Raw genomic sequence first — 25,584 nt, 5'->3', positions numbered from 1 at the left:
AAAGTTTGGGCTGTGAAATCCAGCTGACAGATTCCCTCTAAATGATGAGTGTTATGATTGAAAAAAAAACACCGCATTACAAAATAAATTAAAAACCTCATACCATTAGTGAAATACGGTGGTGGTAGTATTATGGTGTAGCCCCATTTTGTTGCATCTGGGCCAAGACGGCTTGCCATCATTGATGAAACAATTATTTCTGAATTTTATCAGAGAATTCTAAAGGAAAATATCAGGATCTGTCCATGAGCTGAATCTCAAAAGAAAGTGACAAGACAATGACCCAAAACACACAAGTCATTTTACATAAGAATGGTTAAATAAGAATAAATTTTAAATTTTGTAATGGTGAAGTCAAAGTCCTGACCATTATCTAATACATATGTTGTTAAAGGACCTGAAGCGAGTAGTTCTTGGGAGAAAACCCACCCACAAGAGAACAATTATTGGAAAAGTTTATATGCAATTATTGTTTCACAAGATCACACCAGATACTGAAAGCAAAGGTTCACATACTTTTGTCACTCACAGACATGATGTTGTATGATTTTCCTTGTTTAAAAAAAATGCTAAGCCTAATATTGTTGACTCATTTGTTTGATTTTGTTCTCCTCATGTGAAGATTCTCCAGTGCTGGCCCTATTAAAGGAGGGGGCAAGACCACAAGTATGCAATTTGCATTCATGTGGTCTAGTGCCGACTAGACTCTATCCGGCTTTCCTCAATGCAAGTGTATTGAGTGAGGCCGAATACAGTCTAGTCGGAATGTGGCCGGAAGTATGTGAGGATTCACAAGTCTGCAGTCACAGAGTCACAGCTTCCGACTCTTCCATACTGAGGAATACTCGGGAAGGGCATGCATTCCTATGAACAAAATAATCAGCAGAGATTGGCAGAAATTGGATATGTAGATCCTCATCTCCCCCAACATCCTCTGTCAGGATAGAGTTACACATACACATTAGACTGTCAGCCTGTATATGCTGTATTGGGGCCTCTAGGGAAGGTAAATATTACCCTAAAATTAAATAAAATTTATGTACCTTAAACCACCAGCATACTGTTATGTTAAGGGGATGGTTGCAAACAACTTTATTAAATAATGGAAAGCAACCGAACCCGGGGTCCGTGATGCAGCCTGGTGGACTGCGGCTGAACACCTTCCGGGTGAGAAGGTAAAACAACCAACTTAAATAACAATACCTTCCGTGTTACTGCACACCGAAACGGGAATAGGGATTTGCACTATCTCCGTTAACTGCACGAGAAATGTGCGATAAATAATGCATCTGTAGCCCTGTTACAGCACAGGGACTACACAGCAGGCGCTAGGATGCGTGTGTGATACACGCCGGCATATAAGTGCTCCCAGCCGGCGTGCTACCGGACTGAGGAGTATCTCTCCACGTGGCTTACAGGCGGTGCCGGGAATACGGCGTCTGCAGACTGCTGGGGGTGTATGGCGACCCCTTTGTCGGAGCCAGACTGTCAGTCGAAGCTACCTGCCTCCCTCCATCTAAGTCTGCCTATCTCCCGCTAACCTGCCTGAAAGAAGCTAAAGCACACATGGAGCCCAAACAACCAAGCGTCCACACAACAACACCATCACTGCTCAATGATCAGAGCGCGCCGCCATGTTTGTGGGCGGGCTATTTAAAGATTAAGCCCTGCCCACCGTCGCACTATTGGTGACGTCACCCGCGACCAATCAGGCGGTGCCAGGTCACCGGATCAGCTGACTCCCAAACCACCAATCACAGTCCGCCATGACACGGGCATGCTCAGTGCCGTGAATCCTGGACTTAGGCAGTAGCAGCCCTGTTTCCCTCCGCAACCTACGCTTCATGTTGCTACGAACAAAAACCCAAGAGACAACTTGTACATCTTGTGCACCAGCTAGGCATTGGGACTGATGATGATGCTGAGCAGCATCAGCCCTGGCTGGACCAAAATGGGAGACCACAGAATCCACTGATCATTTTGAATCCAGCAAACGCCCAACGCCTAACACTGTTATACTACTGGGATTTAGGGTACCACTGTCCTACCTCTCCATTATAGCATTATACATAAAATGAAATTTGCATACAATATGCACAGTATATAAATTATACAAAAAAAGTTAAGGGGCATCCAGATGATGCACAGGGGGAAAATAAAGACAGGGCTAGTGCCCCTCACTAGGCATATGCTGAATGCTTCATGGCTCATTTACATACTGTGTGCTCTTGATGCAAACTTAATTTTACATATAATGCAATAACGGAGAGTTCAGTGGTATTTTAAAGACATATTCCTACAGCGACAAAAAGTACCATGTGACCGCCATAGATTATGTAATCGGGACTTTGTGCAATGCTCACACTGTCATGATTCTTTATTCTCCGAGCAAGTGGGCGGTCATGTATGCAATTTTTGGGGAATAGATTATCATCCACATAGATGTTTATCAGGTCAGAATAAGAGCTAATTCACCCATCATTCGGTCCGACTTTCATTCTTTTTTTTTCTTAGAGTGTAAGAGTTTGGTCAGTGTCAGTTTTTACCATCAGTTTGGTCAGAGTTTCATCAGTTGTTTTCAGGTGTAAATGTGGCGCCCAGCTGCGCTTGGTACCACAGATCCTAGAAGAGTGCATTGATGGAATCCTCCACAAGAGGCCCCCATAAACATTCACACATCTCCACTTTCCACCTCAGACAAGCAGAGGGAGCCCGTTAGGGATATAAATAGGGAAGGTGGAGCTAGGCAGTTCAGTCTAGGCAGAACAGAGTTCCTGCTCACAGCCAGAGAGGGACAGAGTTCTCAGTTCGGTTCCTGCAGAAGTCTGTCTGCAGAGGTAGGCCAAGCTAGATTCAAGCAGCTCAAGTAAGTGAGCCCAAGGTGTGCCGACGCCTGTAAGAGCGGTGAAGAGCGGCAAGCTGCCGTTAGTGTGAGTAGCCTAGTGAGGGCCTGAGCATGGCCGAAGGTGAGTGGAAAGTGAGTAGCAGTGGGGGCAGAGGAGCTTACTCAGCTCACCCCGAAACATATACCAGACACCGGGTCCGAGCTTACCGGGATCGCTACACCCAGTAAGGCATAACCGGAATCCCTGGAGAACTACAGGTCCCAGGTTCACCAGAGAGCTGATACGTAACAGAGCCAGGAGACACATAGGCCCCGTAAGCTGGGAGCGTGCACTCCAAGAGAAGGCCCTACCATAACGTCAGCCGGTGCAGGACAGAGATAAAGTTAGACCTAGCTTCAGGCAGGTCAGAAACTTACTACGCAGAGGCAAGAAGCAGGAGGACCTACACCCGCTCATTGGGGAGGATCCTGATATGCACCCTTCACCCTATAGTGCTCCGGGATGTGCCTGAATTACCACCAGTAAAAGGTACTGAAGTGACTACCGTGTCCGTCCCTGTTCTTGTTCTGACCCGGCTGGGTCTCGCCTGTCCTGCATCCCCCTCTCCGTACGCTGCCCTGAGGCCTAGCTCCACCTGTGGGGAGCTATACCATCGAGCTGCCTTATCACCGGCCTCAGTGGACTGCCGCAGCGCTGGTGATTCTCACCAGAAACCACAGGTGGCGTCACGAACTTTCATAGAGTTAACAAATAATCCCCTTTTAAAAGCTGACCCCAGGGTACGGGCCCGGGAGCCGACCACCGCGACATCCCCAAAGGCCAGGCAAAGGCCCGGGTACCGAGTCGTCCCCATCCCCCTGGGCGAGTCATCTTTCCTGGCGTCACGAACAGGATCGCGTGCCCGCTGCAACGACGGAGTGTTACGCCCGTTGCCACCGGGTACTGTGCGCCTTTAATTAAAAACTGTGTACGTTAAACAGTGGTGAAGATTGTCTCAAAAGCGCGCAAAGCACCGGACACGCCCCACGCCTTGACGTCAAACCAGGAAGCGCCAGGTCCTGGAAGGAGTGTCGCTGAACGTTCTGACGCAGGACACAAGCGACGCAAGGTCCTGAAGAAGACCGTCACCTGCGGAGCTGTGGCCTACCGGAAGAAAAGAAGGTAGGCCATGGTTCGCGAGGGGGGCATCAGAATGTCAGAGGAACAGCACGACGCCGGAATACCGGTTAACGGTCCTGATGTTCAACCCGCGCCCGACGCCGGGCAGGCCGAGGCGGCTGCTCCACCAGCAGCGCCTGTAACTCCTGTCATCCCCAATAACTCTACCGTACATTCCTGGAGCAAAGTGGCTCCCCCAGTACAACAGCAAACCAGATACCCTGTCTGGATTCAAAAATATGCGGTATCTTGGACATGTACTCTATGACAGGCAAGCAGAGGGCCGCTGTTGTATTAGGACAACTGACTGGTGCTGCGGAACGGGAAGTAGAAACATGGTCAGCCGCAGACCAGGAGTCAGTGTCCGCAATCTTTAAAAAGCTACAGACTGTTTTTGAGGATCATACTGAGGCGGACCTCCGGATGAGGTTCTACAACTGTTCCCAACAGCTGGAAGACAATGTTCTGGACTATGCCTGGTGTCTACAAGGGGCCCTGCGGGCTCTGAAACAGGTTAGTCCGACCAGCATCGAAAATGAAAACAAAATGCTGAAGGAACAGTTTGTCCGGGGACTGAGGTCTCCAGAGGAGAGCAAGACTGTGCTTTGGTGGTCCTTAGATCATCCAGATGCCACCTTTGACAATCTTAAGGACATGGCTATAAAAGGACTGCAGCCCCTGGAAACAAATGTCATCCAATGTTACCAGGGTGGGGCTACCCCAGTGCCTGCTACACCCACCTTTTCTCCTGAGGCTGCTGAAGCCAAGGTTCCAGCAACGTCCCCTAGAGAGCTGGACAGTCTGCGCTCTGAAGTGCGCCAGTTGAGCAAAACCCTGACCACTGTGCTGAGTGCTCTGCAGCTGCGGACGGAGCCCGAGGAAGGAGGGAAAATCCTGTTAGCCGATAGCCCTGAGGATGTCCCCTGGATGCAAAGGAGGAGGACAACACCACCCTCTACGAGGATCAGTGGCCAGCGCCGTCCACAGAAGGACCCTGCCTGCTACCGCTGCCGCAAGACCGGACACACCGCCCAGAATTGTCCTTTAAACGAGAAAAACCTGGGGCCGAGGGCCGACACCCAGAAGTAAATTCCCCCGGCCCATCAGACTGGTACAACAGGTTCGTTGGAGAAAGACCTTTCCTGTCCATTGTGCTGGACGGCATCCCGACGCACGCTCTGCTGGACACAGGATTTCAGGTAACCATAATGCCTGACGTCCTCTACAAGAGGTTCTGGTCCATGGACGACCTAAGCCTGCCAGCTCCAAATCTTTCTGTTTATGCTTCAAATGGACTCCCCCTTAACCTAATCGGGGTTAAGAATGTGACAGTAAAAATGGGGAGAATGGAGCTGAAGGACCAGGGACTAATTGTAATAAAGACTAATCCTGATGATACCAATCCGTATATGGTACTAGGCACTAACATTGTTTGTAACTGTTTGGGAGAAGTTGTGTTCTTGCTCCAACAGATAGCTGACACTGCCAGACCAGGACAGAGGAGGGCGCTGCAGAAGGAGATCCGAGTCCTGATGTACCAACAGCAAGTAAGGTTAACAGATGGTGAAATCGGTAATGTGCGGGTGACGGACCCCATACCCATTGTGATCCCCCCAATGAGTGAAATGCTTATCTGGTGTAGAGCTGCTATAGGTCTTAGAGGACAGAGCTACCAGGCGGTAGTAGAACCCCTTTGCTCCGAGCACAGACCCACATGCTCTTAACCGCCAGAGGAGTGGTAGATGTACACAATGGGAGGGTGCCCGTCCGTCTTCTCAACTGTGGGGAAGATGAGGTCAGATTGCCACGTTATGCCACTGTTGCCAAATTACATGCTGTAAATAACAACTGCATTCACAAGGCGGAGTCATTAACCTCACTAGACGAAGTGGAGGATGATGACCCTGCAACCCAGGTAGAGGATTGGTGTCAACAGCTCCATGTTGGGAGAGACACCACTCCTGCCCATCAGAAACAGGGTGTACACCGGGTGGTTCAAGAATACGCGTAGGTGTTCAGTAAACATCCACTTGACTTCGGGAGGATTAAGGGGGTTCAACACCATATCCCCACAGGTGACCATCCACCCATCAAAGAACGTTACAGGCCTATACCACCAGCACACTACCAGAAGGCTAAGAAAATGTTGCACGACATGAGAAAGGCGGGGGTAGTAAGGGATAGTTGTAGTCCCTGGGCAGCTCCCCTAGTGCTAGTTAGGAAAAAGGATGGGAGCATGAGAATGTGTGTAGATTACCGACAAGTAAATCGCATTACACATAAAGATGCATACCCTTTACCACGCATAGAGGAGTCCCTAGCTGCCTTAAAGTCTGCAAATTACTTTTCCACCCTTGACCTCACTAGTGGGTACTGACAAGTACCTGTGGCTGAGGAGGATCGGGAGAAGACGGCATTCACTACCCCGATGGGACTCTGCGAGTTCAACAGTATGCCGATTGGACTCTGCAATGCCCCTGGAACGTTCCAGAGATTGATGGAGTGCTGCCTGGGACACCGCAATTTCGAGACTGTGTTACTATACCTGGATGACGTGATAGTGTACTCCAAAATGTATGAGGACCACTTGAAGCACCGGGCAGAGGTATTTGAGTCACTGTCCCGGTACGGGATGAAGTTGAAGCCCTCAAAGTGCCACCTACTCAAGAGAAAGGTACAGTACCTGGGGCACATTGTCAGTCCGGAAGGGGTAGCACCAGACCCGGAGAAGGTCACTGCCATCCAGAAGTGACCGGAGCCAAAGAACCTCAAAGAGGTGCGTCAGTTCTTGGGACTAGTAAGATACTACCGGAGGTTTGTAAAAGACTACACTAAGAAAGCAGCCCCTCTGCAAGACCTCCTGGTAGGGCAGTCCCCCAAAAGCAGAAATCCCCAATTTCACTGGGGTAGGGAGCAAGCCGAGTCATTTCAGGAGATGAAGGAGATCCTGACAAGCGATGAGATCCTAGCCTACCCTGACTACAGCCAACCGTTCCTGCTGTATACTGATGCCAGCAACGAAGGACTGGGAGCTGTCTTAAGTCAGAAGCAGAACGGCCAAGAGAAAGTGATCGCATATGCAAGCAGGAAGCTCCGCCCGACCGAGAGGAACCCAGAGAACTATAGCAGCTTCAAGTTGGAGTTCCTGGCCTTGGTCTGGGCCATCACTGAACGGATCAAGCACTACCTAGCCTCCAGTAAGTTCACTGCCTTCACTGATAACAACCCCTTGACCCATCTTGAAACCGCCAAGTTATGAGCCTTGGAGCAACGATGGATGGCTCGGCTGTCAAACTACCAATTCACAATTAAATACCGGGAGGGCCGCAAGAACGCCAACGCCGATGCCCTGTCCAGGATGCCTCACCAGTCAGACACAGAAGAAGAAGTGGATGACCTGGAAGAGATTGAGCTACCTGCCTTTCACCGGAATGGGATGGTCCACGAGCAACGAGCCTCCAGGAGGCAGCGTGGTAAGACGTTAAACCCCCTGCCTCACCACAGCTGGAAAGAGACCCAGTACAGTGACCCAGTTGTAAGCCGCATTAAGGAGCTGATAACCCAAGAAGGTTCCTCCCTGGAAAAAGATGCGTCTCTGCAAGCAAAGCAGCTGTGAAACGAGAGAAGCCGGCTGTTTATCTACCGTGAGAAGATGTGCCGGAGGTACGTCAATCCAAAAACCCATGAGATGGTATGGCAGATAGTGGTCCCCAAGACAGACATCCAAATGGTGTTGGAGGCCTACCACGATCAGGCGGGGCACTTTGGCTGGAAAAAGCTAGAGACCCTGCTGAAGTGTCGATTCTACTGGGTAGGAATGCGCAGCTCCATTGAGCGGTGTTGCCGGGACTGTGGACCCTGTGGCCTCAGAAGAAAAGACTACAGCAGTCAGAAGGCACCCCTGCAACCCATCAAGACGACTCGACCCCTGGAGATCGTGGCCCTGGACCATGTCAAGCTGTCCCCCAGCAGGTCAGGGTACTCCTATGCTCTGACTATGGTGGATCATTACTCACGTTTCCTGGTGGTCGCCCCCGTCAAAGACCTGACGGCAGAGACAGCAGCAAAGACGTTCCAAGCATATTTCTGGTTATCCTGAGCAGGTGCTGACGGACCAAGGCCCGGCCTTTGAGGCTGAGTTGTTCAAGGAGCTCTGCCATCTATACGGGTGTAAGAAGATAAGAACTACACCGTACCACCCACAAACCAATCGTCTCTGTGAGAAGATGAATAACATCATTATCGACCTGCTAAAGACCACTTGAGGAGAGAAATCAGTTGCCAGACCTACTACCTGACCTAGTAGATCTGTACAATCACATACCAGTAAGTTCCACCAACTGTACTCCGGCATATCTCATGCAAGCAAGGCCAGGAAAGCTGCCCATGGACCTGGAGCTTGGTGTTGTAGAACCAGAAGCGGATGTGACCACTGAGGACTGGGACACGGCCAGACAGGAGCAGTACAGATGAGTACAAGCCTGTGTTGAAGATAGTCTCACTCAGGTGAGGGACAAGCAGGAAGCTCAATACAACAGAGGTGCCCAAGAAGAACAGACGCCATAATGTGCAGGAAAGACAGCGTCCTAGTACCTCCTATCATGGGCCTGGCTCCCCCATGGCGCCAAAAGAGCAGATGCCCCTTCCATTAGAGACTGTCCGCGGGGTAGTGCCCATCAAAACGGAAGGGATGTCCGAAGGAGTACCTGTCAGCCTACCGCCCTGGAGCCGCCCCGAAAAGAGGAGGGAACGAAGGAAACCACAAGGTGCGGCCATAACAGTCCAAGACTCACCATACTCAGGAGCGGTCATGAACGCTGCTGAGGAGAGCCCACCGGAGCCTTCCGAGGTCGGCCCAAGTCCTACTACCGGCGGAGACGAGGGAGGCATGTTCCTGACCCTGGGGGAAGCTGAATTCCTTCGTAAGGAAACCCCGGACCTTGCCCGAAGGGTTGCTGAGGTCCAGCATGCGGCGTCCGCCGCGTGGTGGAAAGAGATGCATCAGCGGATCCGGGCCCGCCACCACGGAGCAGCAACCCAGGAGGAAGAAGAATCGGAGGTCGCGTGCAGCCCAGTATCGGGTAAGAGTGATACGCCCGTCCAGGCTGCTGAGCCCACTGTGCCCCTCCTGGATCTGATGACGGAGTACCTGCTACCCGTCGCGGTAACTTGGGAGCAAGTCTTTGCCCCGGAGCTGGAAGCCTCCGCCATCGCCGGAGGCCTACATTGCCTCCCGCCTCCCGTCTCGGAGGAACCTGTGCCTGCTGGGGAATCCACCGACCCCAACCCGGACTGGTCCGCACTCACCGAGGACCTCCGGCAACCCCTGCTGTCACCGCAACCTGCACCTCCAGTTACCTGGCCGGCGACGGAGGAGGTGGCCTGGGACAACCAGGGGGGGGGACCTGATAGGCTTCCCCTGGGAGACACGGGCTGAAGCACGGAGGAGGAGCGAAATGTGCAAACAGCAAATCCTCCAGTTGGACAGGGAGCGACGGCAGAGGGAGATTCGCTGCGAGCGCCTGGAGGTGCGCGCCAAGGCCGCAAAATCCAAGGCCCGCCAGGAGGAGGCAGCCTGTCCAAGCCCCCGGGAGGAAGGGCAAGTTGTCCGCTTCCACCAGGAGGTGGGATGGGGCTTCATTCGGAGTCCCCAGTTCGAGCAAGACGTCTTTGTCAGCCGGCGGGACGTCGAGCCGCGAGTAAAGAAGGGACACCCTGGCCGTAACCTCTTCCCAGGTGACCTGGTTTCGTACACCCGCCACCACGGGGTGCGGGGGTGGTACGCCCTGGATGTGCACAAAGTGTCCAGGAGTGACGCCCCCTCGCGCTTGACAGTGGAGGATCAGCCAGCCTCCATTGGGAAGAATTAACCTTTTCCCCGGTGGGGATATATGGAGTAGGCGGCCCCGGCGGCTGTAACCTTTTGCAGTTAACTTGTTCTTGTTTTATGCTAACTACCATGTTTTCATCCCAGTTTAGAGAGACATTTGTCCCTGCGGACTGGCAGTAGACAGACTCTTCTATTGTGTATAGTTTATGCATCTATTTAGGTGCTCCCTATTGGTTTTATACGAAACCACTCTACTACTACCTCATACCTCAGAAGAAAAACCTGTCTGGAGTGGCTCTCCTGGAGGTCCAACTCGGGATCTTCGTGCCCTGCAGCCACCCCAGGGCCTACGTTGAGGGTTTTAGACAGGTCCCTCTTGCTTCTGAACTGACTCTTTCCTACTGCACTTTAATCGGTCTGTCTATATGCATAATATCTCTGTGATGTTTTTATACTTTTATACTATTTAAAGTTTGCAACGTTCAAGAAAAAGTGCCTCCCATAATGGGAAGATCGTTATGTTGTTATACAAAAATTTAAAAAAAAGAAGGTTTACTATTGTTGTTTTAAAATGTACTTCAGCCCGGGAGTGCTGAGCTTTGCTAGGGGGGAATGTGGCGCCCAGCTGCGCTTGGTACCACAGATCCTAGAAGAGTGCATTGATGGAAACCTCCACAAGAGGCCCCCATAAACATTCACACATCTCCACCTTCCACCCCAGACCAGCAGAGGGAACCCGTTAGGGATATAAATAGAGAAGGTGGAGCTAGGCAGTTCAGTCTAGCCAGAACAGAGTTCCTGCTCACAGCCAGAGAGGGACAGAGTTCTCAGTTCGGTTCCTGCAGAAGTCTGTCTGCAGAGGTAGGCCAAGCTAGATTCAAGCAGCTCAAGTAAGGGAGCCCAAGGTGTGCCGACGCCTGTAAGAGCGGTGAAGAGCGGCAAGCTGCCATTAGTGTGAGTAGCCTAGTGAGGGCCCGAGCATGGCCGAAGGCGAGTGGAAAGTGAGTAGCAGTGGGGGCAGAGGAGCTTACCCAGCTCACCCCGAAACATATACCGGACACTGGGTCCAAGCTTACCGGGATCGCTACGACCAAGTAAGGCATAACCGGAATCCGTGGAGAACTACAGGTCCCAGGTTCACCAGAGAGCTGATACGTAACAGAGCCAGGAGACACATAGGCCCCGTAAGCTGGGAGCGTGCACTCCAAGAGAAGGCCCTACCACAACGTCAGCCGGCGCAGGACAGAGATAAAGTTAGGCCTAGCTTCAGGCAGGTCAGAAACTTACTACGCAGAGGCAAGAAACAGGAGGCCCTACACCCGCTCATTGGGGAGGATCCTGATATGCACCCTTCACCCTACAGTGCTCCGGGATGTGCCTGAACTACCACCAGTAAAAGGTACTGAAGTGACTACCGTGTCCGTCCCCGTCCTCCGTCTCGCCTGTCCTGCATCCCCCTCTCCGTACGCTGCCCTGAGGCCTAGCTCCACCTGTGAGGGGCTAGCTATACCATCGAGCTGCCTTATCACCGGCTTCAGTGGACTGCCACAGCGCTGGTGATTCTCATCATAAACCACTGGTGGCGTCACGAACTTTCAGAAAATTAACAAACAATCCCCTTTTAAAAGCTGACCCCAGGGTATGGGCCCGGGAGCCGACCACCGCGACATCCCCAAAGGCCAGGCAAAGGCCCGGGTACCGAGTCGTCCCCATCCCCCTGGGCGAGTCATCAAAAAAAAAGATGAAGGTTTCTCAAGCTTATCCTATCGAACAGTCCATAAAACACAGACAATATGCTGATAGCATCTGATTACTCTCCGATTTTTTTCACAGACCCATAGATTGGTCTGAGACTCTGAGATGAAAATCAGATGTTTCAGTGATTTGGTGCAGACCACTCAGTCCGCAAAAATGGACTTGTGAACAGCCCCATAAACTAAAATAGTTACAAGTTCTTTCCATGAAAAACATGGATAGAATTTATACAAGATAAACTGACATCTGAATGAGCCTGTAAAGGGAGACAGCATAATGTAGATGTTCAGATTTAACCTAGAGAAGGACAATTTTAGAATTTTTTTGGGATTTTTTATTAATTTTTACTAATATTTTTTTTCCTTTGGCAAGGGAAGTGCCATTTTTAAGTTTCGTCTCAGGCAGCAGAGAAGATAGAATTGGCCCTGCTTATGCTATATTCTGCAATACTAAAGTATTATACTATGTAGGTAAATAGAGGATCACCTATGAATCCCAGCTGCAAGTTTCATAAGAGGACCATCATGGGGGAAAACCATCTGCCCCACCGCGATCATCTGTTTATTACTGTGTAGTGGCTTACCGCCAATGGCGGCAGACCAAGCAGCCACTATGGGGCCAGTGAGTTGGGGGGCCCAGTGCCAGTGCCGGCACAGGCCACCTCCGAATTGAACTTTCAACTATTTCGGCATCCTGGATGCCAATGCAGTTGAAAACAATGATGGGCGAGGGAGCCGTCAGCTGACGCTCCCTCTCCCACCATTCCCCCTCTGCGTCTGAGCTCTGTGACATAGCGCAGAGTGCGTGATGAGCAGTGCAGAGGGTCAGGAGACTGGAGACTGCAGAGACCGGAGCAGTGGGGTAACAGGGAGAGGTGAGTATTTATTTATTTTTTATGAATGGAGCACTAAATGGGGCCAATTATACTGTATGGAGCACTATGTGGGGCCCATTATACTTTATGGAGCACTATGTGGGACCCATTATACTGTGTAGAACACTATGTGGGGCCCATAATACTGTATGGAGGACTATATACAGTGGTGTGAAAAAGTGCTTGCCCCCCTTCCTGTTTTCTTATTCTTTTGCATGTTTGTCATACTTAAATGTTTCAGATCACAAAAAACAAATTTAAATATTATTATTATTATTTATTATTATAGCGCCATTCATTCCATGGTGCTTTACATTTGAAAAAGGGGTATACATGGCAAAAACAATTCCAATAATCTTGAACACAATGTGACAGCGATTGGTTCAGGAGGAGCGAGGACCCTGCCTGTGAGGGCTCACGATCTACAAATATTAGTCAAAGATAATGTGACGCCTCTACTCGTAAAGCCCGTGTTTTACCCTGGGTGTTGGGGGACTCGGTGTCGGGCCCCGTGATGGAGAGATGGGATGCAGCCGTGGCCCGGGCCCGACCCGTGCTCAGGGCCGTCACAGTTAAAAGAGATGGTGCGGGCTTGTCCGGCTTGAGTGGCTAATTAACGACTACGCCACCTGTGGTGCCTGGTGAAGGGCCACCAGCGCCGCTGCAGTCCGCTGAGGCATGATTTTTATGGCGGCTAGAGTTCTTACTACTCCCCACAGGCGGAGCAAGGCCTCAGGGCAGAGGGACAGGATGGAGGGGGGGTAGTAGTTGAGGAGAAGGAATCCCGCCTCCCGCGGTGTGGCGCAGAAATAACAGTCCGGAGGCCATAAGGGTGAACTTCCAAGGCTTTACTCACAATGTTGGCAAAGGAAGGCGACTTCCTGCTCCCCGTGGAGTCCTGCGCTCACCAGAGACGGGGGTCAGACAACCTCCGAGTAAGTCCAGCTTTCAGTCGCGACCCCACAGCAGAGTGTTCCTGAACTACAGACCAATTCCCCTCCTGTCTGTATGTGTGCAAATAGGCCGGGTCTCCCTCTGAGCTCCTCTCACAACAAGGGTACGGGTGGCAGCTCCGCTCCGTCCGATACCCGGTGGGATCCTCTGGGCCTAACCGGGCTTTCCCGTCCAGGAAGTAGAGTAGCAAGGTCGGGTGTCGGGGGCCGGTACCCCTCTTGCAGCCGGAGTCCCTCTGAATATATCAGCTCGGCGAGGACAGGTGGCGTACACCGCTCCGTCTGCATCCTGCCTGGGATCCATTTGCTGTGGAGCCACACTCTTAAGCTCCGGGCCTTCTTGATCCTGGTCCTTGGCCGGGTTGAGACATTCCTTGTCTGCAACCTACCTCTCGTCCCAAGGCCAGGGTACGAGGGCTGTGTCCCTTGCCGGTGCAGGCCCACACAGGATCTGCGCTCCCGGAGGGAGGTCACATTACACACAGTAGTTTGACAGCAACCAAGACCAAGATCAAAGATGGCTTTTTATTAAATATGAAATCTAAGGTGTAACTAACTTGTAAGTCCTCCACCCTCACCCACTAACTGGTTCCCCTCTCTCTTGGTTCCCCAGTCTCCCTGTAACCAGGGGAGCAGCACCTAGTGCATAACAGCTCCATCTGGTGGAGAAGTGTGGTGTTGGATGTAAGGGCTGGGTCACGACTATCACACTGGCCTTACCTCAGAGGAGGAACACTACACTCCATTAAAGAAGTGCAGCATTCCTGTGGCGGTCGAACCCTCAGGGGCACCAAAATAACATATGTAAACAAAAAATGCAGTTGTTTAAAAGAAGTTGGTTATCATTAAGGGAAAAAGAAATTCAAACCTACAGGGCCCTGTGTGAAAAAGTGATGCCCCCCACCATAAAATATATATTAACTGTGGTTTATCACATCTTTGGGAACCTGAGTTCAATTTCCCTAGCCACACACAAGACTGATTACTGCCACACCTGTTCTCAATCAAGAAATCACTTAAACAGGACCTGCCTGACAAAGTGAAGTACACCAAAAGATCCTCAAAGGCTAGACATCATGCTGTGAACCAAATAAATTCAGGAACAAATGAGAAACAAAATAATTGAGATCTATCAATCTGGAAAAGGTTATAAAGCCATTTCTAAAGCCTTGGGACTCCAGCAAACCATAGTGAGAGCCATTATTCACAAATGGCGAAAACATGAAACACTGGTGAACCTTCCCTGGAGAGGCTGGCAGACCAAAATTACCCCAAGAGCGCAACGATGACTCATCCAAGAGGTCACAAAAGACCCCACAACAACATCTAAACAACTACAGGCCTCACTTACCTTAGTTAAGGTCAGTGTTCATGACTCCACCATAAAAGAGATTGGGCAAAAATGTCATGCATGGCAGAGTTCCAAGACGAAAACCACTGCTGAGCAAAAAGAACATAAAGGCTCGACTCAGTTATGCCAGGAAACATCTTGATGATCACCAAGACTTTGACATTTAAGTGTGACAAACATGCAAAAGAATAAGAAATCAGGAAGGGGGCAAGCACTTTTTCACACCACTGTAGCTCCTCTGTGAGCCTGCCGCATATTAAGGGGTTTTTTAGGGGGGGGAGGGGAACAAATAGAACTTCTGCTATGGGGCCCCATGATTTCTATGTACGCTCCTGCTACTGATCATATGTGTAGGGAGCAGGAACCACAGACATGAGATAGTGATGGGAGTGCTCCCACACTGACATTGTGTGTGCGCTAATGCTTGTTTCCTGCAGTGCCAGTGAGGATGTGCACAGCCAGGGTTTCAATCCAGGCAGTGCATGCTTTGGCCAAGTGAGTGCTGTCAATCAAGCTAAAGGGGGGTAAATGGCACATTCACTGTCAGGGTTGAATGGTGCACTGAGCCATTAGCCAAGCCAAAGGTGTACTGAGAGGACCCCATTCACATACGAAATAAAACCGTTTTTCTGTTCAACTAAAGAAGTAAAATTGATACTGAAAGGTATGATTTTACAGGGGCTTAGTTTACTATTGAGTACTTTAAATTGGAGATTTGGGTGTGATAGACTCCCTTTAAATGCTTGCATTTTTGGTTAAAAATTATTTCTGTAAATTGTTTTTTATTAAACTTTTCATTGAAACAACAGTGATTATTTAATTCCTATCTGGCCTTGTCATTTCATCAAAACTAAAGTAAATGCACAATCTTTCTGCCCTCATCCCCCACAACAGATTAAAACTGCTCTTAGGCTATGTGCCCACGTTGCGGACCTGAAGCATATTTTTTACGCTTCTCCCTGGCGGGAAAATCGCATGCGGATATTACATGCGGTTTTCCCGCCAGGTAGAAGCGTTTGTGAGGCGTCTTTGCATGCATTTCCGCATGCGGGTTATCAAGCACTTCTCCAAGCATCACTTGGAAAAGTGCTTGACAACTTGTTCAGAATGGTAAAAAATAAAAAAATAAACTTTATACTCACCTTCTGATGCATTCTCTGCCCCGTCCGGAGTCTTGAGCGGCTCACGCTGTTGTGTGCAGGACCTGCGGTGACGTCATTGAGTCATGTGATGGGTCACATGACTCAATGACGTGGCAGGTCCTTCAGACAACAGCGCGACGGAGGGAAAACATCAGAAGATAAGTATAAACTTTATTTTATTCTTTTTTTTACAGGTTCTTTGGTACCCAGGTCTGGATGAGAGTCTCCTCTCATCCAGACTTGGGTACCATCCGCACATTGATTCCGCAGCGCTTCCGCAAAATTAATGAACATGCTGCGGATTTTTGACCGCAGCATATTCGCTGCGGAAAAATCCGCAGCATGGGCATTGACATTGCGGAATGCCATTGGGGACCATGGGGTGCGGATATACATGCGTTTTTCAAGCATTTACGCTGCGGAAATTCCGCAGCATATACGCTTGAAAAACGCTACGTGGGCACACAGCCTTAGGGTACATGTCCAGGAACTGTATTGATTCTCAGTCACGGTAATTTGCTATGTGCTCTTTTTAAGTGGATGGTTCCTTTTCCTCAGCATTCTGACAGCACTTTATGAGCTGGAACATCTATTCTCTCACTTTGCAGCATACATTTTGCCTGTCTTTTTGTGTGCATATTTAATGTCCACCTCTCTACAATTGTATTGAGTTTTACAGTTGGAGAGAAAAAAACAGGAAAAGGATTACACTTGATAACAGGCTGTGGACAGCAAGTTAAACAGATGGGGACCACATACTGGCCAGCACTTAAGAGTCAATTTTTTGAGCAAGAATTTTTATTTTTGGTTAATTAAGTACTTTGCAATTTCTTTAGCTATTGCATTGGTCATGAATTGGGATTAACTTTATTGAGAAGGCAGGGACAGTGTAAGTACAGATTTTGCCAGTGTCCGTTTTATTATCTATGTGGGGGTTATTGCACATAGGTTAGCTCTAACCTAAAGATCTCTGCCTCCAGTGCAGATAAGAATATAAAAAATGTCCAAATAAGCATGATCAAAAACTCCTTTAACCCCTTTGGTTTCGTTAATGACCAGGCCAATTTTTACTATTCTGACCACTGTCACTTTGTGAGGTAATTACTCTGGAACGCTTCAACGGATCCTGCTGATTCTGAGAATGTTTTTTCGTGACGTATTGTACTTCATGATAGTGGTAAAATGTCTTCAATATAACTTGCTTTACTTTGTGAAAAGATTGGCGAAAATGTTGAAAATTTCTCAATTTTCAAACTTTGAATTTTCATGCCCTTAAATCAGAGAGATATGTCACACAAAATAGTTAATAAATAACATTCATCAGCACAATTTTGGAACCAAAATTTTATTTTTGTTAGGAAGTTATAAATGTTAAAAGTTGACCAGCGATTTCTAATTTTTCCAACAAAATTTACAAAACCATTTTTTTAGGGACCACATCACATTTGAAGTGACTTTGAGGGGCGTTTATGAAAGAAAATACCCAAAAGTGAAATCGTTCTAAAAACTGCACCCCTCAAGCTGCTTAAAACCACATTCAAGAAGTTTATTAACACTTCAGGTGATTCACAGGAATTTTTGGAATGTGGAAGAAAGCAATGAGCATTTAACTTTTTTTCACAAAAATGTTATTTAGACCTAATTTTTTTGATTTTCGCAAGGGTGACAGGAAAAAATGAACCACAAAGTTTGTTGTGCAATTTCTCCTGAGCGCGCCGATACCCCATATGTGAGGGAAAACCACTGTTTGGGCACACGACAGGGCTCAGAAGGAGCGCCATTTGACTTTTTGAATGAAAAATTTGCTTGAATAATCAGAGAACGCCATGTCGCATTTGGGCAGCTTCTGGTGTGCCTAAACAGTGGAAACCCCCCACAGGTGACACGATTTTGGAAACTAGACCCCTCAAGGAACTTATCTAGATGTGTTGTGAGCACCCTGAACCCCCAGGTTATTTACCGAAGTTTATAACGTAGAGCCGTGAAAATAAAATAAATCAAATTTTTTCCACAAAAATAATCTTTTAGCCTCAATTTTTTTATTTTTACAAGGGTAAGAGGAGAAAATGGACCCCAAAAACCATTGTGCAAATTCTCCTGAATACGCAGAAACCCCATATGTGGGGAAAAAACACTGTTTAGGCACACGGCAGAGTTTAGAAGGGAAGGAGCACTGTGTGACGTTTTGAACGCAAAATTGGCTGTAATCGAGAGCGTATGCCATGTCGCGTTTGGAGAGCCCCTGATGTGCCTAAACAGTGGAAACCCCCACAAGTGACCCCATTTTGGAACCTAGACCCCTCAAAGATTTTATCAAGTGGTATAGTGAACATTTTGAACCAAGAGGTACGATACAGAATTTGATAACATTAGGTCATCATATTGAATAAGTTGTCATTAGTCTTGAGTGCAAGTGCTCGCTACTTGAGTTTGCATCGGGTACTCGGGTATGCACCATGTATCGCGGGGGCTCGAGTGACATGCTCGAGTCCCCACTCAACATGTTTCACGGTTGTTAAGACACCCAAAAAAAAAACATGCGGGGATTGCCTGTGAATGGCAGGCAATCCCCCCATGTTCTTTTGGCTGTATAACAGCCCTAAAACATATGGGGCGGAGACTCGAGCATATCACTCGAGCACCCGCGATGTATACCCAAGCACCCATTGCAAATTCAATTAGCCAGCACTTGCGCGCAACACTGGTCACCATATGGTCATCATTTTTTTTTCTTTACTTTTGAAAAAATCCCAACCCCAACACAACCCTAACACAACCCTAACCCCGACCCTAATACAACCCTAACCCTAACCGTATCCCTAATCCTAACCATAACACAACCCTAACCCTAACTCAACCCTAACCGTAACGCAACCCTAACACAACCCTAACTCTAATGCAACCCTAATCTTAACACAACCCTAACCCTAACATAACTCTAATACAACCCTAACACAACCCTAATCCTAACCGTAACCCTAATCCTAACCGTAACACAACCATAACCCTAACACAACCCTAACCCTAACGCAACCCTAACCCTAACTCAACCCTAACGCAACCCTAACACAACGCTAACCAAACCCTTACCCAACCCTAGCACAACCCTAACACAACCCTAACCCTAACATAACCATAATACAACCCTAACACAACCCTAATCCTAACCGTAATCCTAATCCTAACCCTAATCCTAAACATAACTCTAACACAACCCTAACGCAACCCAAACCCTAACACAGCCCTAACCCTAACACAACCCTAACTCAACCCTAGCACAACCTTAACACAACCCTAACCCTACTACAACCCTAACCCTAAGACAACCCTAACACTCGAGTTTATTTTTTACAACGTTCCTCGTGCAGTATAAGTGATTAGACGACTTTATTCTTTGGGTCGGTGCGAATTCAGCGATGCGAGATTCATATCGGGTTTTTATGTTTGGCAGCTGTCACACACTAATAGACTAGATTTTGCAATCATTTTTCCATATTTCGGCCGACAGAGTCATGTAAGGGCTTGTCTTTTGCAGGACAAGTTAACGTTTTTATTGGTACCATTTTCTGGCACATGACATTTTTTGATCGCTTTCTATTCCAATTTTTGGGAGGCAGAATAAACTAAAAACAACAATCCAGGAATTGTATTTTTTTATTTTTACTTTCTGACACTTTCTTTCACTCTTACACTTTGTCCCACTATGGAACTTTCATTTTTTGCAGGCTGATTACTTGTATAGCACAGGGATGCAGCAGCATCCCTGTGCTATGCAGGCTGTCAGCTCTGCACTGGCACAAGTTAGATAGATTGTGCACTGTGCATGATCTATCTAACTTCCTGATGCCCGGTGACCAGAATGTCACCATGATTGGGTCACCATGGCAACTATCCAAGGTAAGAGGGTCTCTCTTACCTCTGCCTGCCTCGAAAATGCTGCGAGGGGGTGGGGGCTAATGTGCTGGGAGGGCTGCGTGACCGCTCCTGGCACAGGGTACCGGATGTCAGCTGTCAGAATCAGCTGACACCCGGCTGTCTTCGCGCCCGCACAGCTTCAGTGAGGCATAATAATATGTACCTTGTCATTAAGGCCCAGGTCACAGAGACATATTATTACGCCTCACGTCAGAAAGGGGTTAAGTACAATTTAGGTAAAATTATAAGATACACAGTACAGACCAAAAGTTTGGACACACCTTCTCATTTAAAGATTTTTCTGTATTTTCATGACTATGAAAATTGTACATTCACACTGAAGGCATCGAAACTATGAATTAACACATGTGGAATTATATACTTAACAAAAAAGTGTGAACCAACTGAAAATATGTCTTATAGCCTAGGTTCTTCAAAGTAGCCACCTTTTGCTTTGATGACTGCTTTGCACACTCTTGGTATTCTCTTGATGAGCTTCAAGAGGTAGTCACCGGAAATGGTTTTCACTTCACAGGTGTGCCCTGTCAGGTTTAATAAGTGGGATTTCTTGCCTTATAAATGGGGTTGGGACCATCAGTTGTGTTGTGCAGAAGTCTGGTGGATATACAGCTGATAGTCCTACGGAATAGACTGTTAGAATTTGTATTATGGCAAGAAAAAAGCAGCTTAGTAAAGAAAAATGAGTGGCCATCATTACTTTAAGAAATGAAGGTCAGTCAGTCTGAAAAATTGGGAAAACTTTGAAAGTGTTCCCAAGTGCAGTTGTAAAAACCATCAAGCGCTACAAAGAAACTGGCTCACATGAGGACCGCCCCAGGAAAGGAAGACCAAGAGTCACCTCTGCTTCTGAGGATAAGTTTATCCGAGTCACCAGCCTCAGAAATCTCAGGTTAACAGCAGCTCAGATTAGAGACCAGGTCAATGCCACACAGAGTTCTAGCAGCAGACACATCTCTTCAACAACTGTTAAGAGGAGACTTTGTGCAGCAGGCCTTCATGGTAAAATAGCTGCTAGGAAACCACTGCTAAGGACAGGCAACAAGCAGAAGAGACTTGTTTGGGCTAAAGAGCACAGGGAATGGACATTAGACCAGTGGAAATCTGTGCTTTGGTCTGATGAGTCCAAATTTGAGATCTTTGGTTCCAACCACCGTGTCTTTGTGCGACGCAGAAAAGGTGAGCGGATGGACTCTACATGCCTGGTTCCCACCGTGAAGCATGGAGGAGGAGGTGTGATGGTGTGGGTGTGCTTTGCTGGTGACACTGTTGGGGATTTATTCAAAATTGAAGGCATACTGAACCAGCATGGCTACCACCTTGCATCTTGCAGCGGCATGCTATTCCATCCGGTTTGCGTTTAGTTGGACCATCATTTATTTTTCAACAGGACAATGACCCCAAACACACCTCCAGGCTGTGTAAGGGCTATTTGACCAAGAGGGAGAGTGATGGGGTGCTACGCCAGATGACCTGGCCTCCACAGACACCAGACCTGAACCCAATCGATATGGTTTGGGGTGAGATGGACCGCAGAGTAAAGGCAAAAGGGCCAACCAGTGCTAAGCATCTCTGGGAGCTCCTTCAAGATTGCTGGAAGACCATTTCCGGTGACTACCTCTTGAAGCTCATCAAGAGAATGCCAAGAGTGTGCAAAGCAGTCATCAAAGCAAAAGGTGGCTACTTTGAAGAACCTAGAATATAAGACATATTTTCAGTTGTTTCACACTTTTTTGTTAAGTATATAATTCCACATGTGTTAATTCATAGTTTTGCTGCCTTCAGTGTGAATGTACAAGTTTCATAGTCATGAAAATACAGAAAAATCTTAAAATGAGAAGGTGTGTCCAAACTTTTGGTCTGTACTGTACATTTATGCTTTCAATGTTTGCATATCCACTGCTCCTAATTTAGAACCAGTTAGAAGAATTTCTGGGCAGTCAGGGGGTGAGCTAAAAGACTGGCAGAACTGTGGTTCTCCTATATCACAGTTTATTACCTAAAGAAGTGCGCCATCCAAATCTAACAAGGACCTCACAGTATAGCTGTTTTTCTCCTGCACAAATGAGTAATACTGCTGTACAGTGCATTAATTCTGTATTTAAAATCTAAAAAGCCTTTATATTAAAGGTGCATATCCTCAATGGGACAAACAGAAAAGGCACTAATGTCCAATATTATAAAGTTTGTGCAATCAAGTCTGTGCAATGCAAATTTGATTTTGAGTTGTAACAGATTGAGAACATGCTTTAAAGGGAAGGTGCCATCAAAGGAAAACTTTTTTCAACAATAAAAAAAAAGTATAAAGTATTAATGTTTTGATTTTTAAAAAAAAAATAATTATTTTTTTATGAAGTAAAATATGAAAAATAATTTAAAAAGGTTTGGTATTATATTTCTGGAGAAATGGAAACATACAACTATTGCTCTGAGAGGCGGAGGGGAGCTGTGATGAGCTTGGAAGTCTGACCAAGATGGTCACTGCCATCAGAGGGAAACTCTGGATGTCCTTCTAGATTGTGAGACCTCGCGGGCAGGGTCCTCTCTCCTCCTGTACCAGTCAGTGACTTGTGTTTGTTCAAACTATTGTACTTGTTGTTTGCTACGTATACCCCTATTTCACATGTAAAGTGCCATGGATTTAATGTCACTATAAAAATAAATAATAATAATAATGTCCTCTGCCTATCCTAAGGTCCCAGGCAGTGCTTGTGATGATATACCACATATGCTTTTTTAAAGTGACTCACTTCATGTACAGGAGTAAAAAGGAGGTGGATGGGGGAAGGGTTTAATCCAGCACCGTAGGAAAAGTGAAGGTGATTATAAAAATTCCATTCTATTAGCGAAGTTTACTTGCGGTAATTAAAAAATATATTGTAAAAAAAATAAAATAAAAAATTATGAAAAATGCATATATAAATCTTACGCATTTCGGCCTATAACGAGCCCTTATCCAAAACGCGTAAGGTTATCTGCGTTTCTCCTCCTTACTCCATTATCCATTAGAGATTACCGGCCTGGAGGATTCTGTGCACTGATTTATTTCGGCATTTCTTTCAGTGCAGTTGTAAACTGACATACCCCCCTTTTTTTCCTTTTTCACTTCCTATACAGGTTGCAGGGTGGGCCATAACAACCATTGAGTTGGCCCTTAGCATAAAGACAGGTTGCAAGAGCAGCCTGCCAGAAAACAGCGGAGTATTTTTTTCACTTTGGGGAACCATCTAGTTAAGATTTTGGGGCTAAAATATGCATCTCCATTCTTGTCAAAAGCCGTATTTTCAAATTTCGCTCGAAGTACTACTTTCAATTTTTCTCAGTCATTATTGATTAACAAATAATTTCATCAGAATCTTCAGAATTATTATCGTAGAATATTTTTAACATTGAAAATATCTGCCAATATGTGAACCTTTAATAATCAGTGCAAATAGAACAAAATATTGGTGTAATAGACAGTCACACGACCTGTGTATTTATATTCATTTGGTAATAAAAATACAATAAAAAAAAAATAATTTAAATAGTTTGGGCAAATAAACAATCACATGACCGGTTTATTTCTATTAATTTTATAATTAAAAAAATAATTAATTAATTAATTAAATAGGACTGTGGTTGTATGTAACCACCCACATTACTCATTTCTCTCTCGTCCTACAATGTGATGACTTTACTGTTGCTGAGGGTTAACAGTTGACAGCCCTCTCTGTAAAGAAACACTAGAAGTTGTGCCATATGGATGCCTTCATCACAGTCCGCATTTGTGTGGAGGGGGAGGGCGACAGCTAGGCTATAAAAATAACTCATTTCATTTCCTTTGATCCTTTGTTAAAGATACAAACAATTCTCCCAAAATGAACTTGTCTAGATGCATACAGAACATTGATTTCCAACAGCTATAGAAAGAAATCAAGGAGTGTTTTTGTGTTCACCTGGAATTACACTTATATGTTCCATAGGACTATAAAGAACCATAGGACATTCCCAAAAAATGCCAGAAATCACATTAAAAATTTGTTATCAATATACAATTAAATAAATATAAAAGCAGCAAAGAACAAAATAATACAAACTATTTGTAAATTTTAATCTGGAATTAATACCTTCGCAGCGGGATTTTATGTTTTGGGCTTCAGTATATCGAAGTCAGTGCCATATGTATTTATTAATGCAAAATTTTAGTTTCTTGCATATCATCTCTACTATAATCTTAAATACTTGGCTGCTCTTGATAGACAACTCCCAGCATCTGAATATCATGGGAGTTGAACATCAACTGTGGCAAAGCTCTTAACACTGTGTAACATTATCTATTGCGTTTTAGATATATGAACCATTAATGACATAATTCACATATGTTCCAAGACAATATTCATGCTTCAATCATTCATACGAAGATCTCCGAGAAACCGATATGTGCATTCTTACAAAACCCATAACGCATGGAGACTTTTTACAAGCTTATGCCAACTTTAGGGAATGACTTACAGTATCTAAACTTTCTAGGAATAGTTTCCTCAAGTCTTATAATAAGAATCAAACACCAAAACCCAAAGTGTAGAGTGTGAGTAAATGCTGAGTATAGCAGATCTTACAGTATATGTAATAAATACAAAATGACATCTTACCAGACAGTGACGCACTAGTCATCCACCATCTGCTCTTCCTCTCTCTTTCATGGTTCTTGGTCTCGTGCCTTCCTCTGTCAGGACAGTAATGGCCGCTTTCTTTTTTTTGCTTTTTTAGCATGCTAATTATAGGTGCCCTCCTCATCCTGCTGTGGAAAGAAAACATCATGTCATGCCAAGAGTTGAAGTGTATGCACCACTTGTCGGGCTGTGGACGCAGCCTTCAAACGGAGATTTAGACAAATTTAGGCAAAGGCTTCTGGTTGGATGAGTCAGGCAGAAGATAATTCAAATAAATCAAATGTATTTCTTATGATGTTAATCCAAACTTTTATTCTTTGATAGACACCCAATTATTATTATTAAGACAAAAAAAGATAGCCTAAAATAAGGTTTAATAAATTACAGTACATAAATAGACAGTAAGTCGGCGAGGGCAAGGTCGTCTCTGCCTCTGTAACAGTCTTTTACTGTTAGCTCTAGTTTATTGCATTTACTTTATATCTTATTTATGGACGTAAAACTTCTTAAAAGAATAATAATAACAATAAAATGGCAAATCCCTAAAATAAAGATCTGTACGAGTCAAGTTAATTTATATGTGAAGGGGTTGAATGAGATTAGAAAAAAAAACCTACTAAGACGGTAGTAGTTGTCCACATGCAGAGCAGAGTAGCCTACATGCATCTGAAGGACTAGCACATAGAAATAAACTCTCGTCTCAAGCGGAAGGTAGGAGCACTTCACATGTTCTGTTATCTGACTCTTCTATTAAAAGGATAGGTGATCTGTATTTAGGGTCAATATAAAATTTATTAACAAGGATTTGGTTGCACAGATTAGTTGCTACTATTCCCAGACCCACGTTTCATAACTTAATGCACGCAATTAACTCTTTCCTAAAGCCCCCAGACATCTGATTGTTGGGGGGAGATGTCGATCAGGTATGTCCAATTTCAGACTCCTGATCGCTTTGCTCTCTCGGAGATAAGCCGCCAAACAAGACCATCGGTGGCTTCCTCATAAAGAACACAGGAGTGCTTTTTCACAGCACTACATTTTTTCAATGTCAGGTAACCCCAAAGCAGCAAACATTTGAAGAGTAAAA

General features: G+C 46.4%; 1 protein-coding gene across 2 annotated transcripts in view; it reads right to left on the bottom strand.

The window, feature by feature from the left end:
* Nucleotides 1-24,623, bottom strand: part of MYPN (myopalladin) — a 283,025-nt gene extending 258,402 nt beyond the window's left edge. Inside the window, exon 1 of one of the 2 annotated variants that reach the window (XM_073685590.1) lies at nt 24,477-24,623. The gene's annotated coding sequence lies outside the window, so the exon portion shown is untranslated. The remainder of the gene's footprint in view (nt 1-24,476) is intronic. The other variant, XM_073685593.1, reaches the window with a different exon arrangement.
* Nucleotides 24,624-25,584: the final 961 nt, after the last annotated feature.

Source organism: Phyllobates terribilis, unplaced genomic scaffold, assembly GCF_046119375.1.
Source record: "Phyllobates terribilis strain yellow unplaced genomic scaffold, ASM4611937v1 Scaffold_5__5_contigs__length_657084704, whole genome shotgun sequence".
Classification (NCBI taxonomy): Eukaryota; Metazoa; Chordata; class Amphibia; order Anura; family Dendrobatidae; genus Phyllobates; species Phyllobates terribilis.
This window is presented reverse-complemented; position numbering and strand designations above follow the sequence as displayed.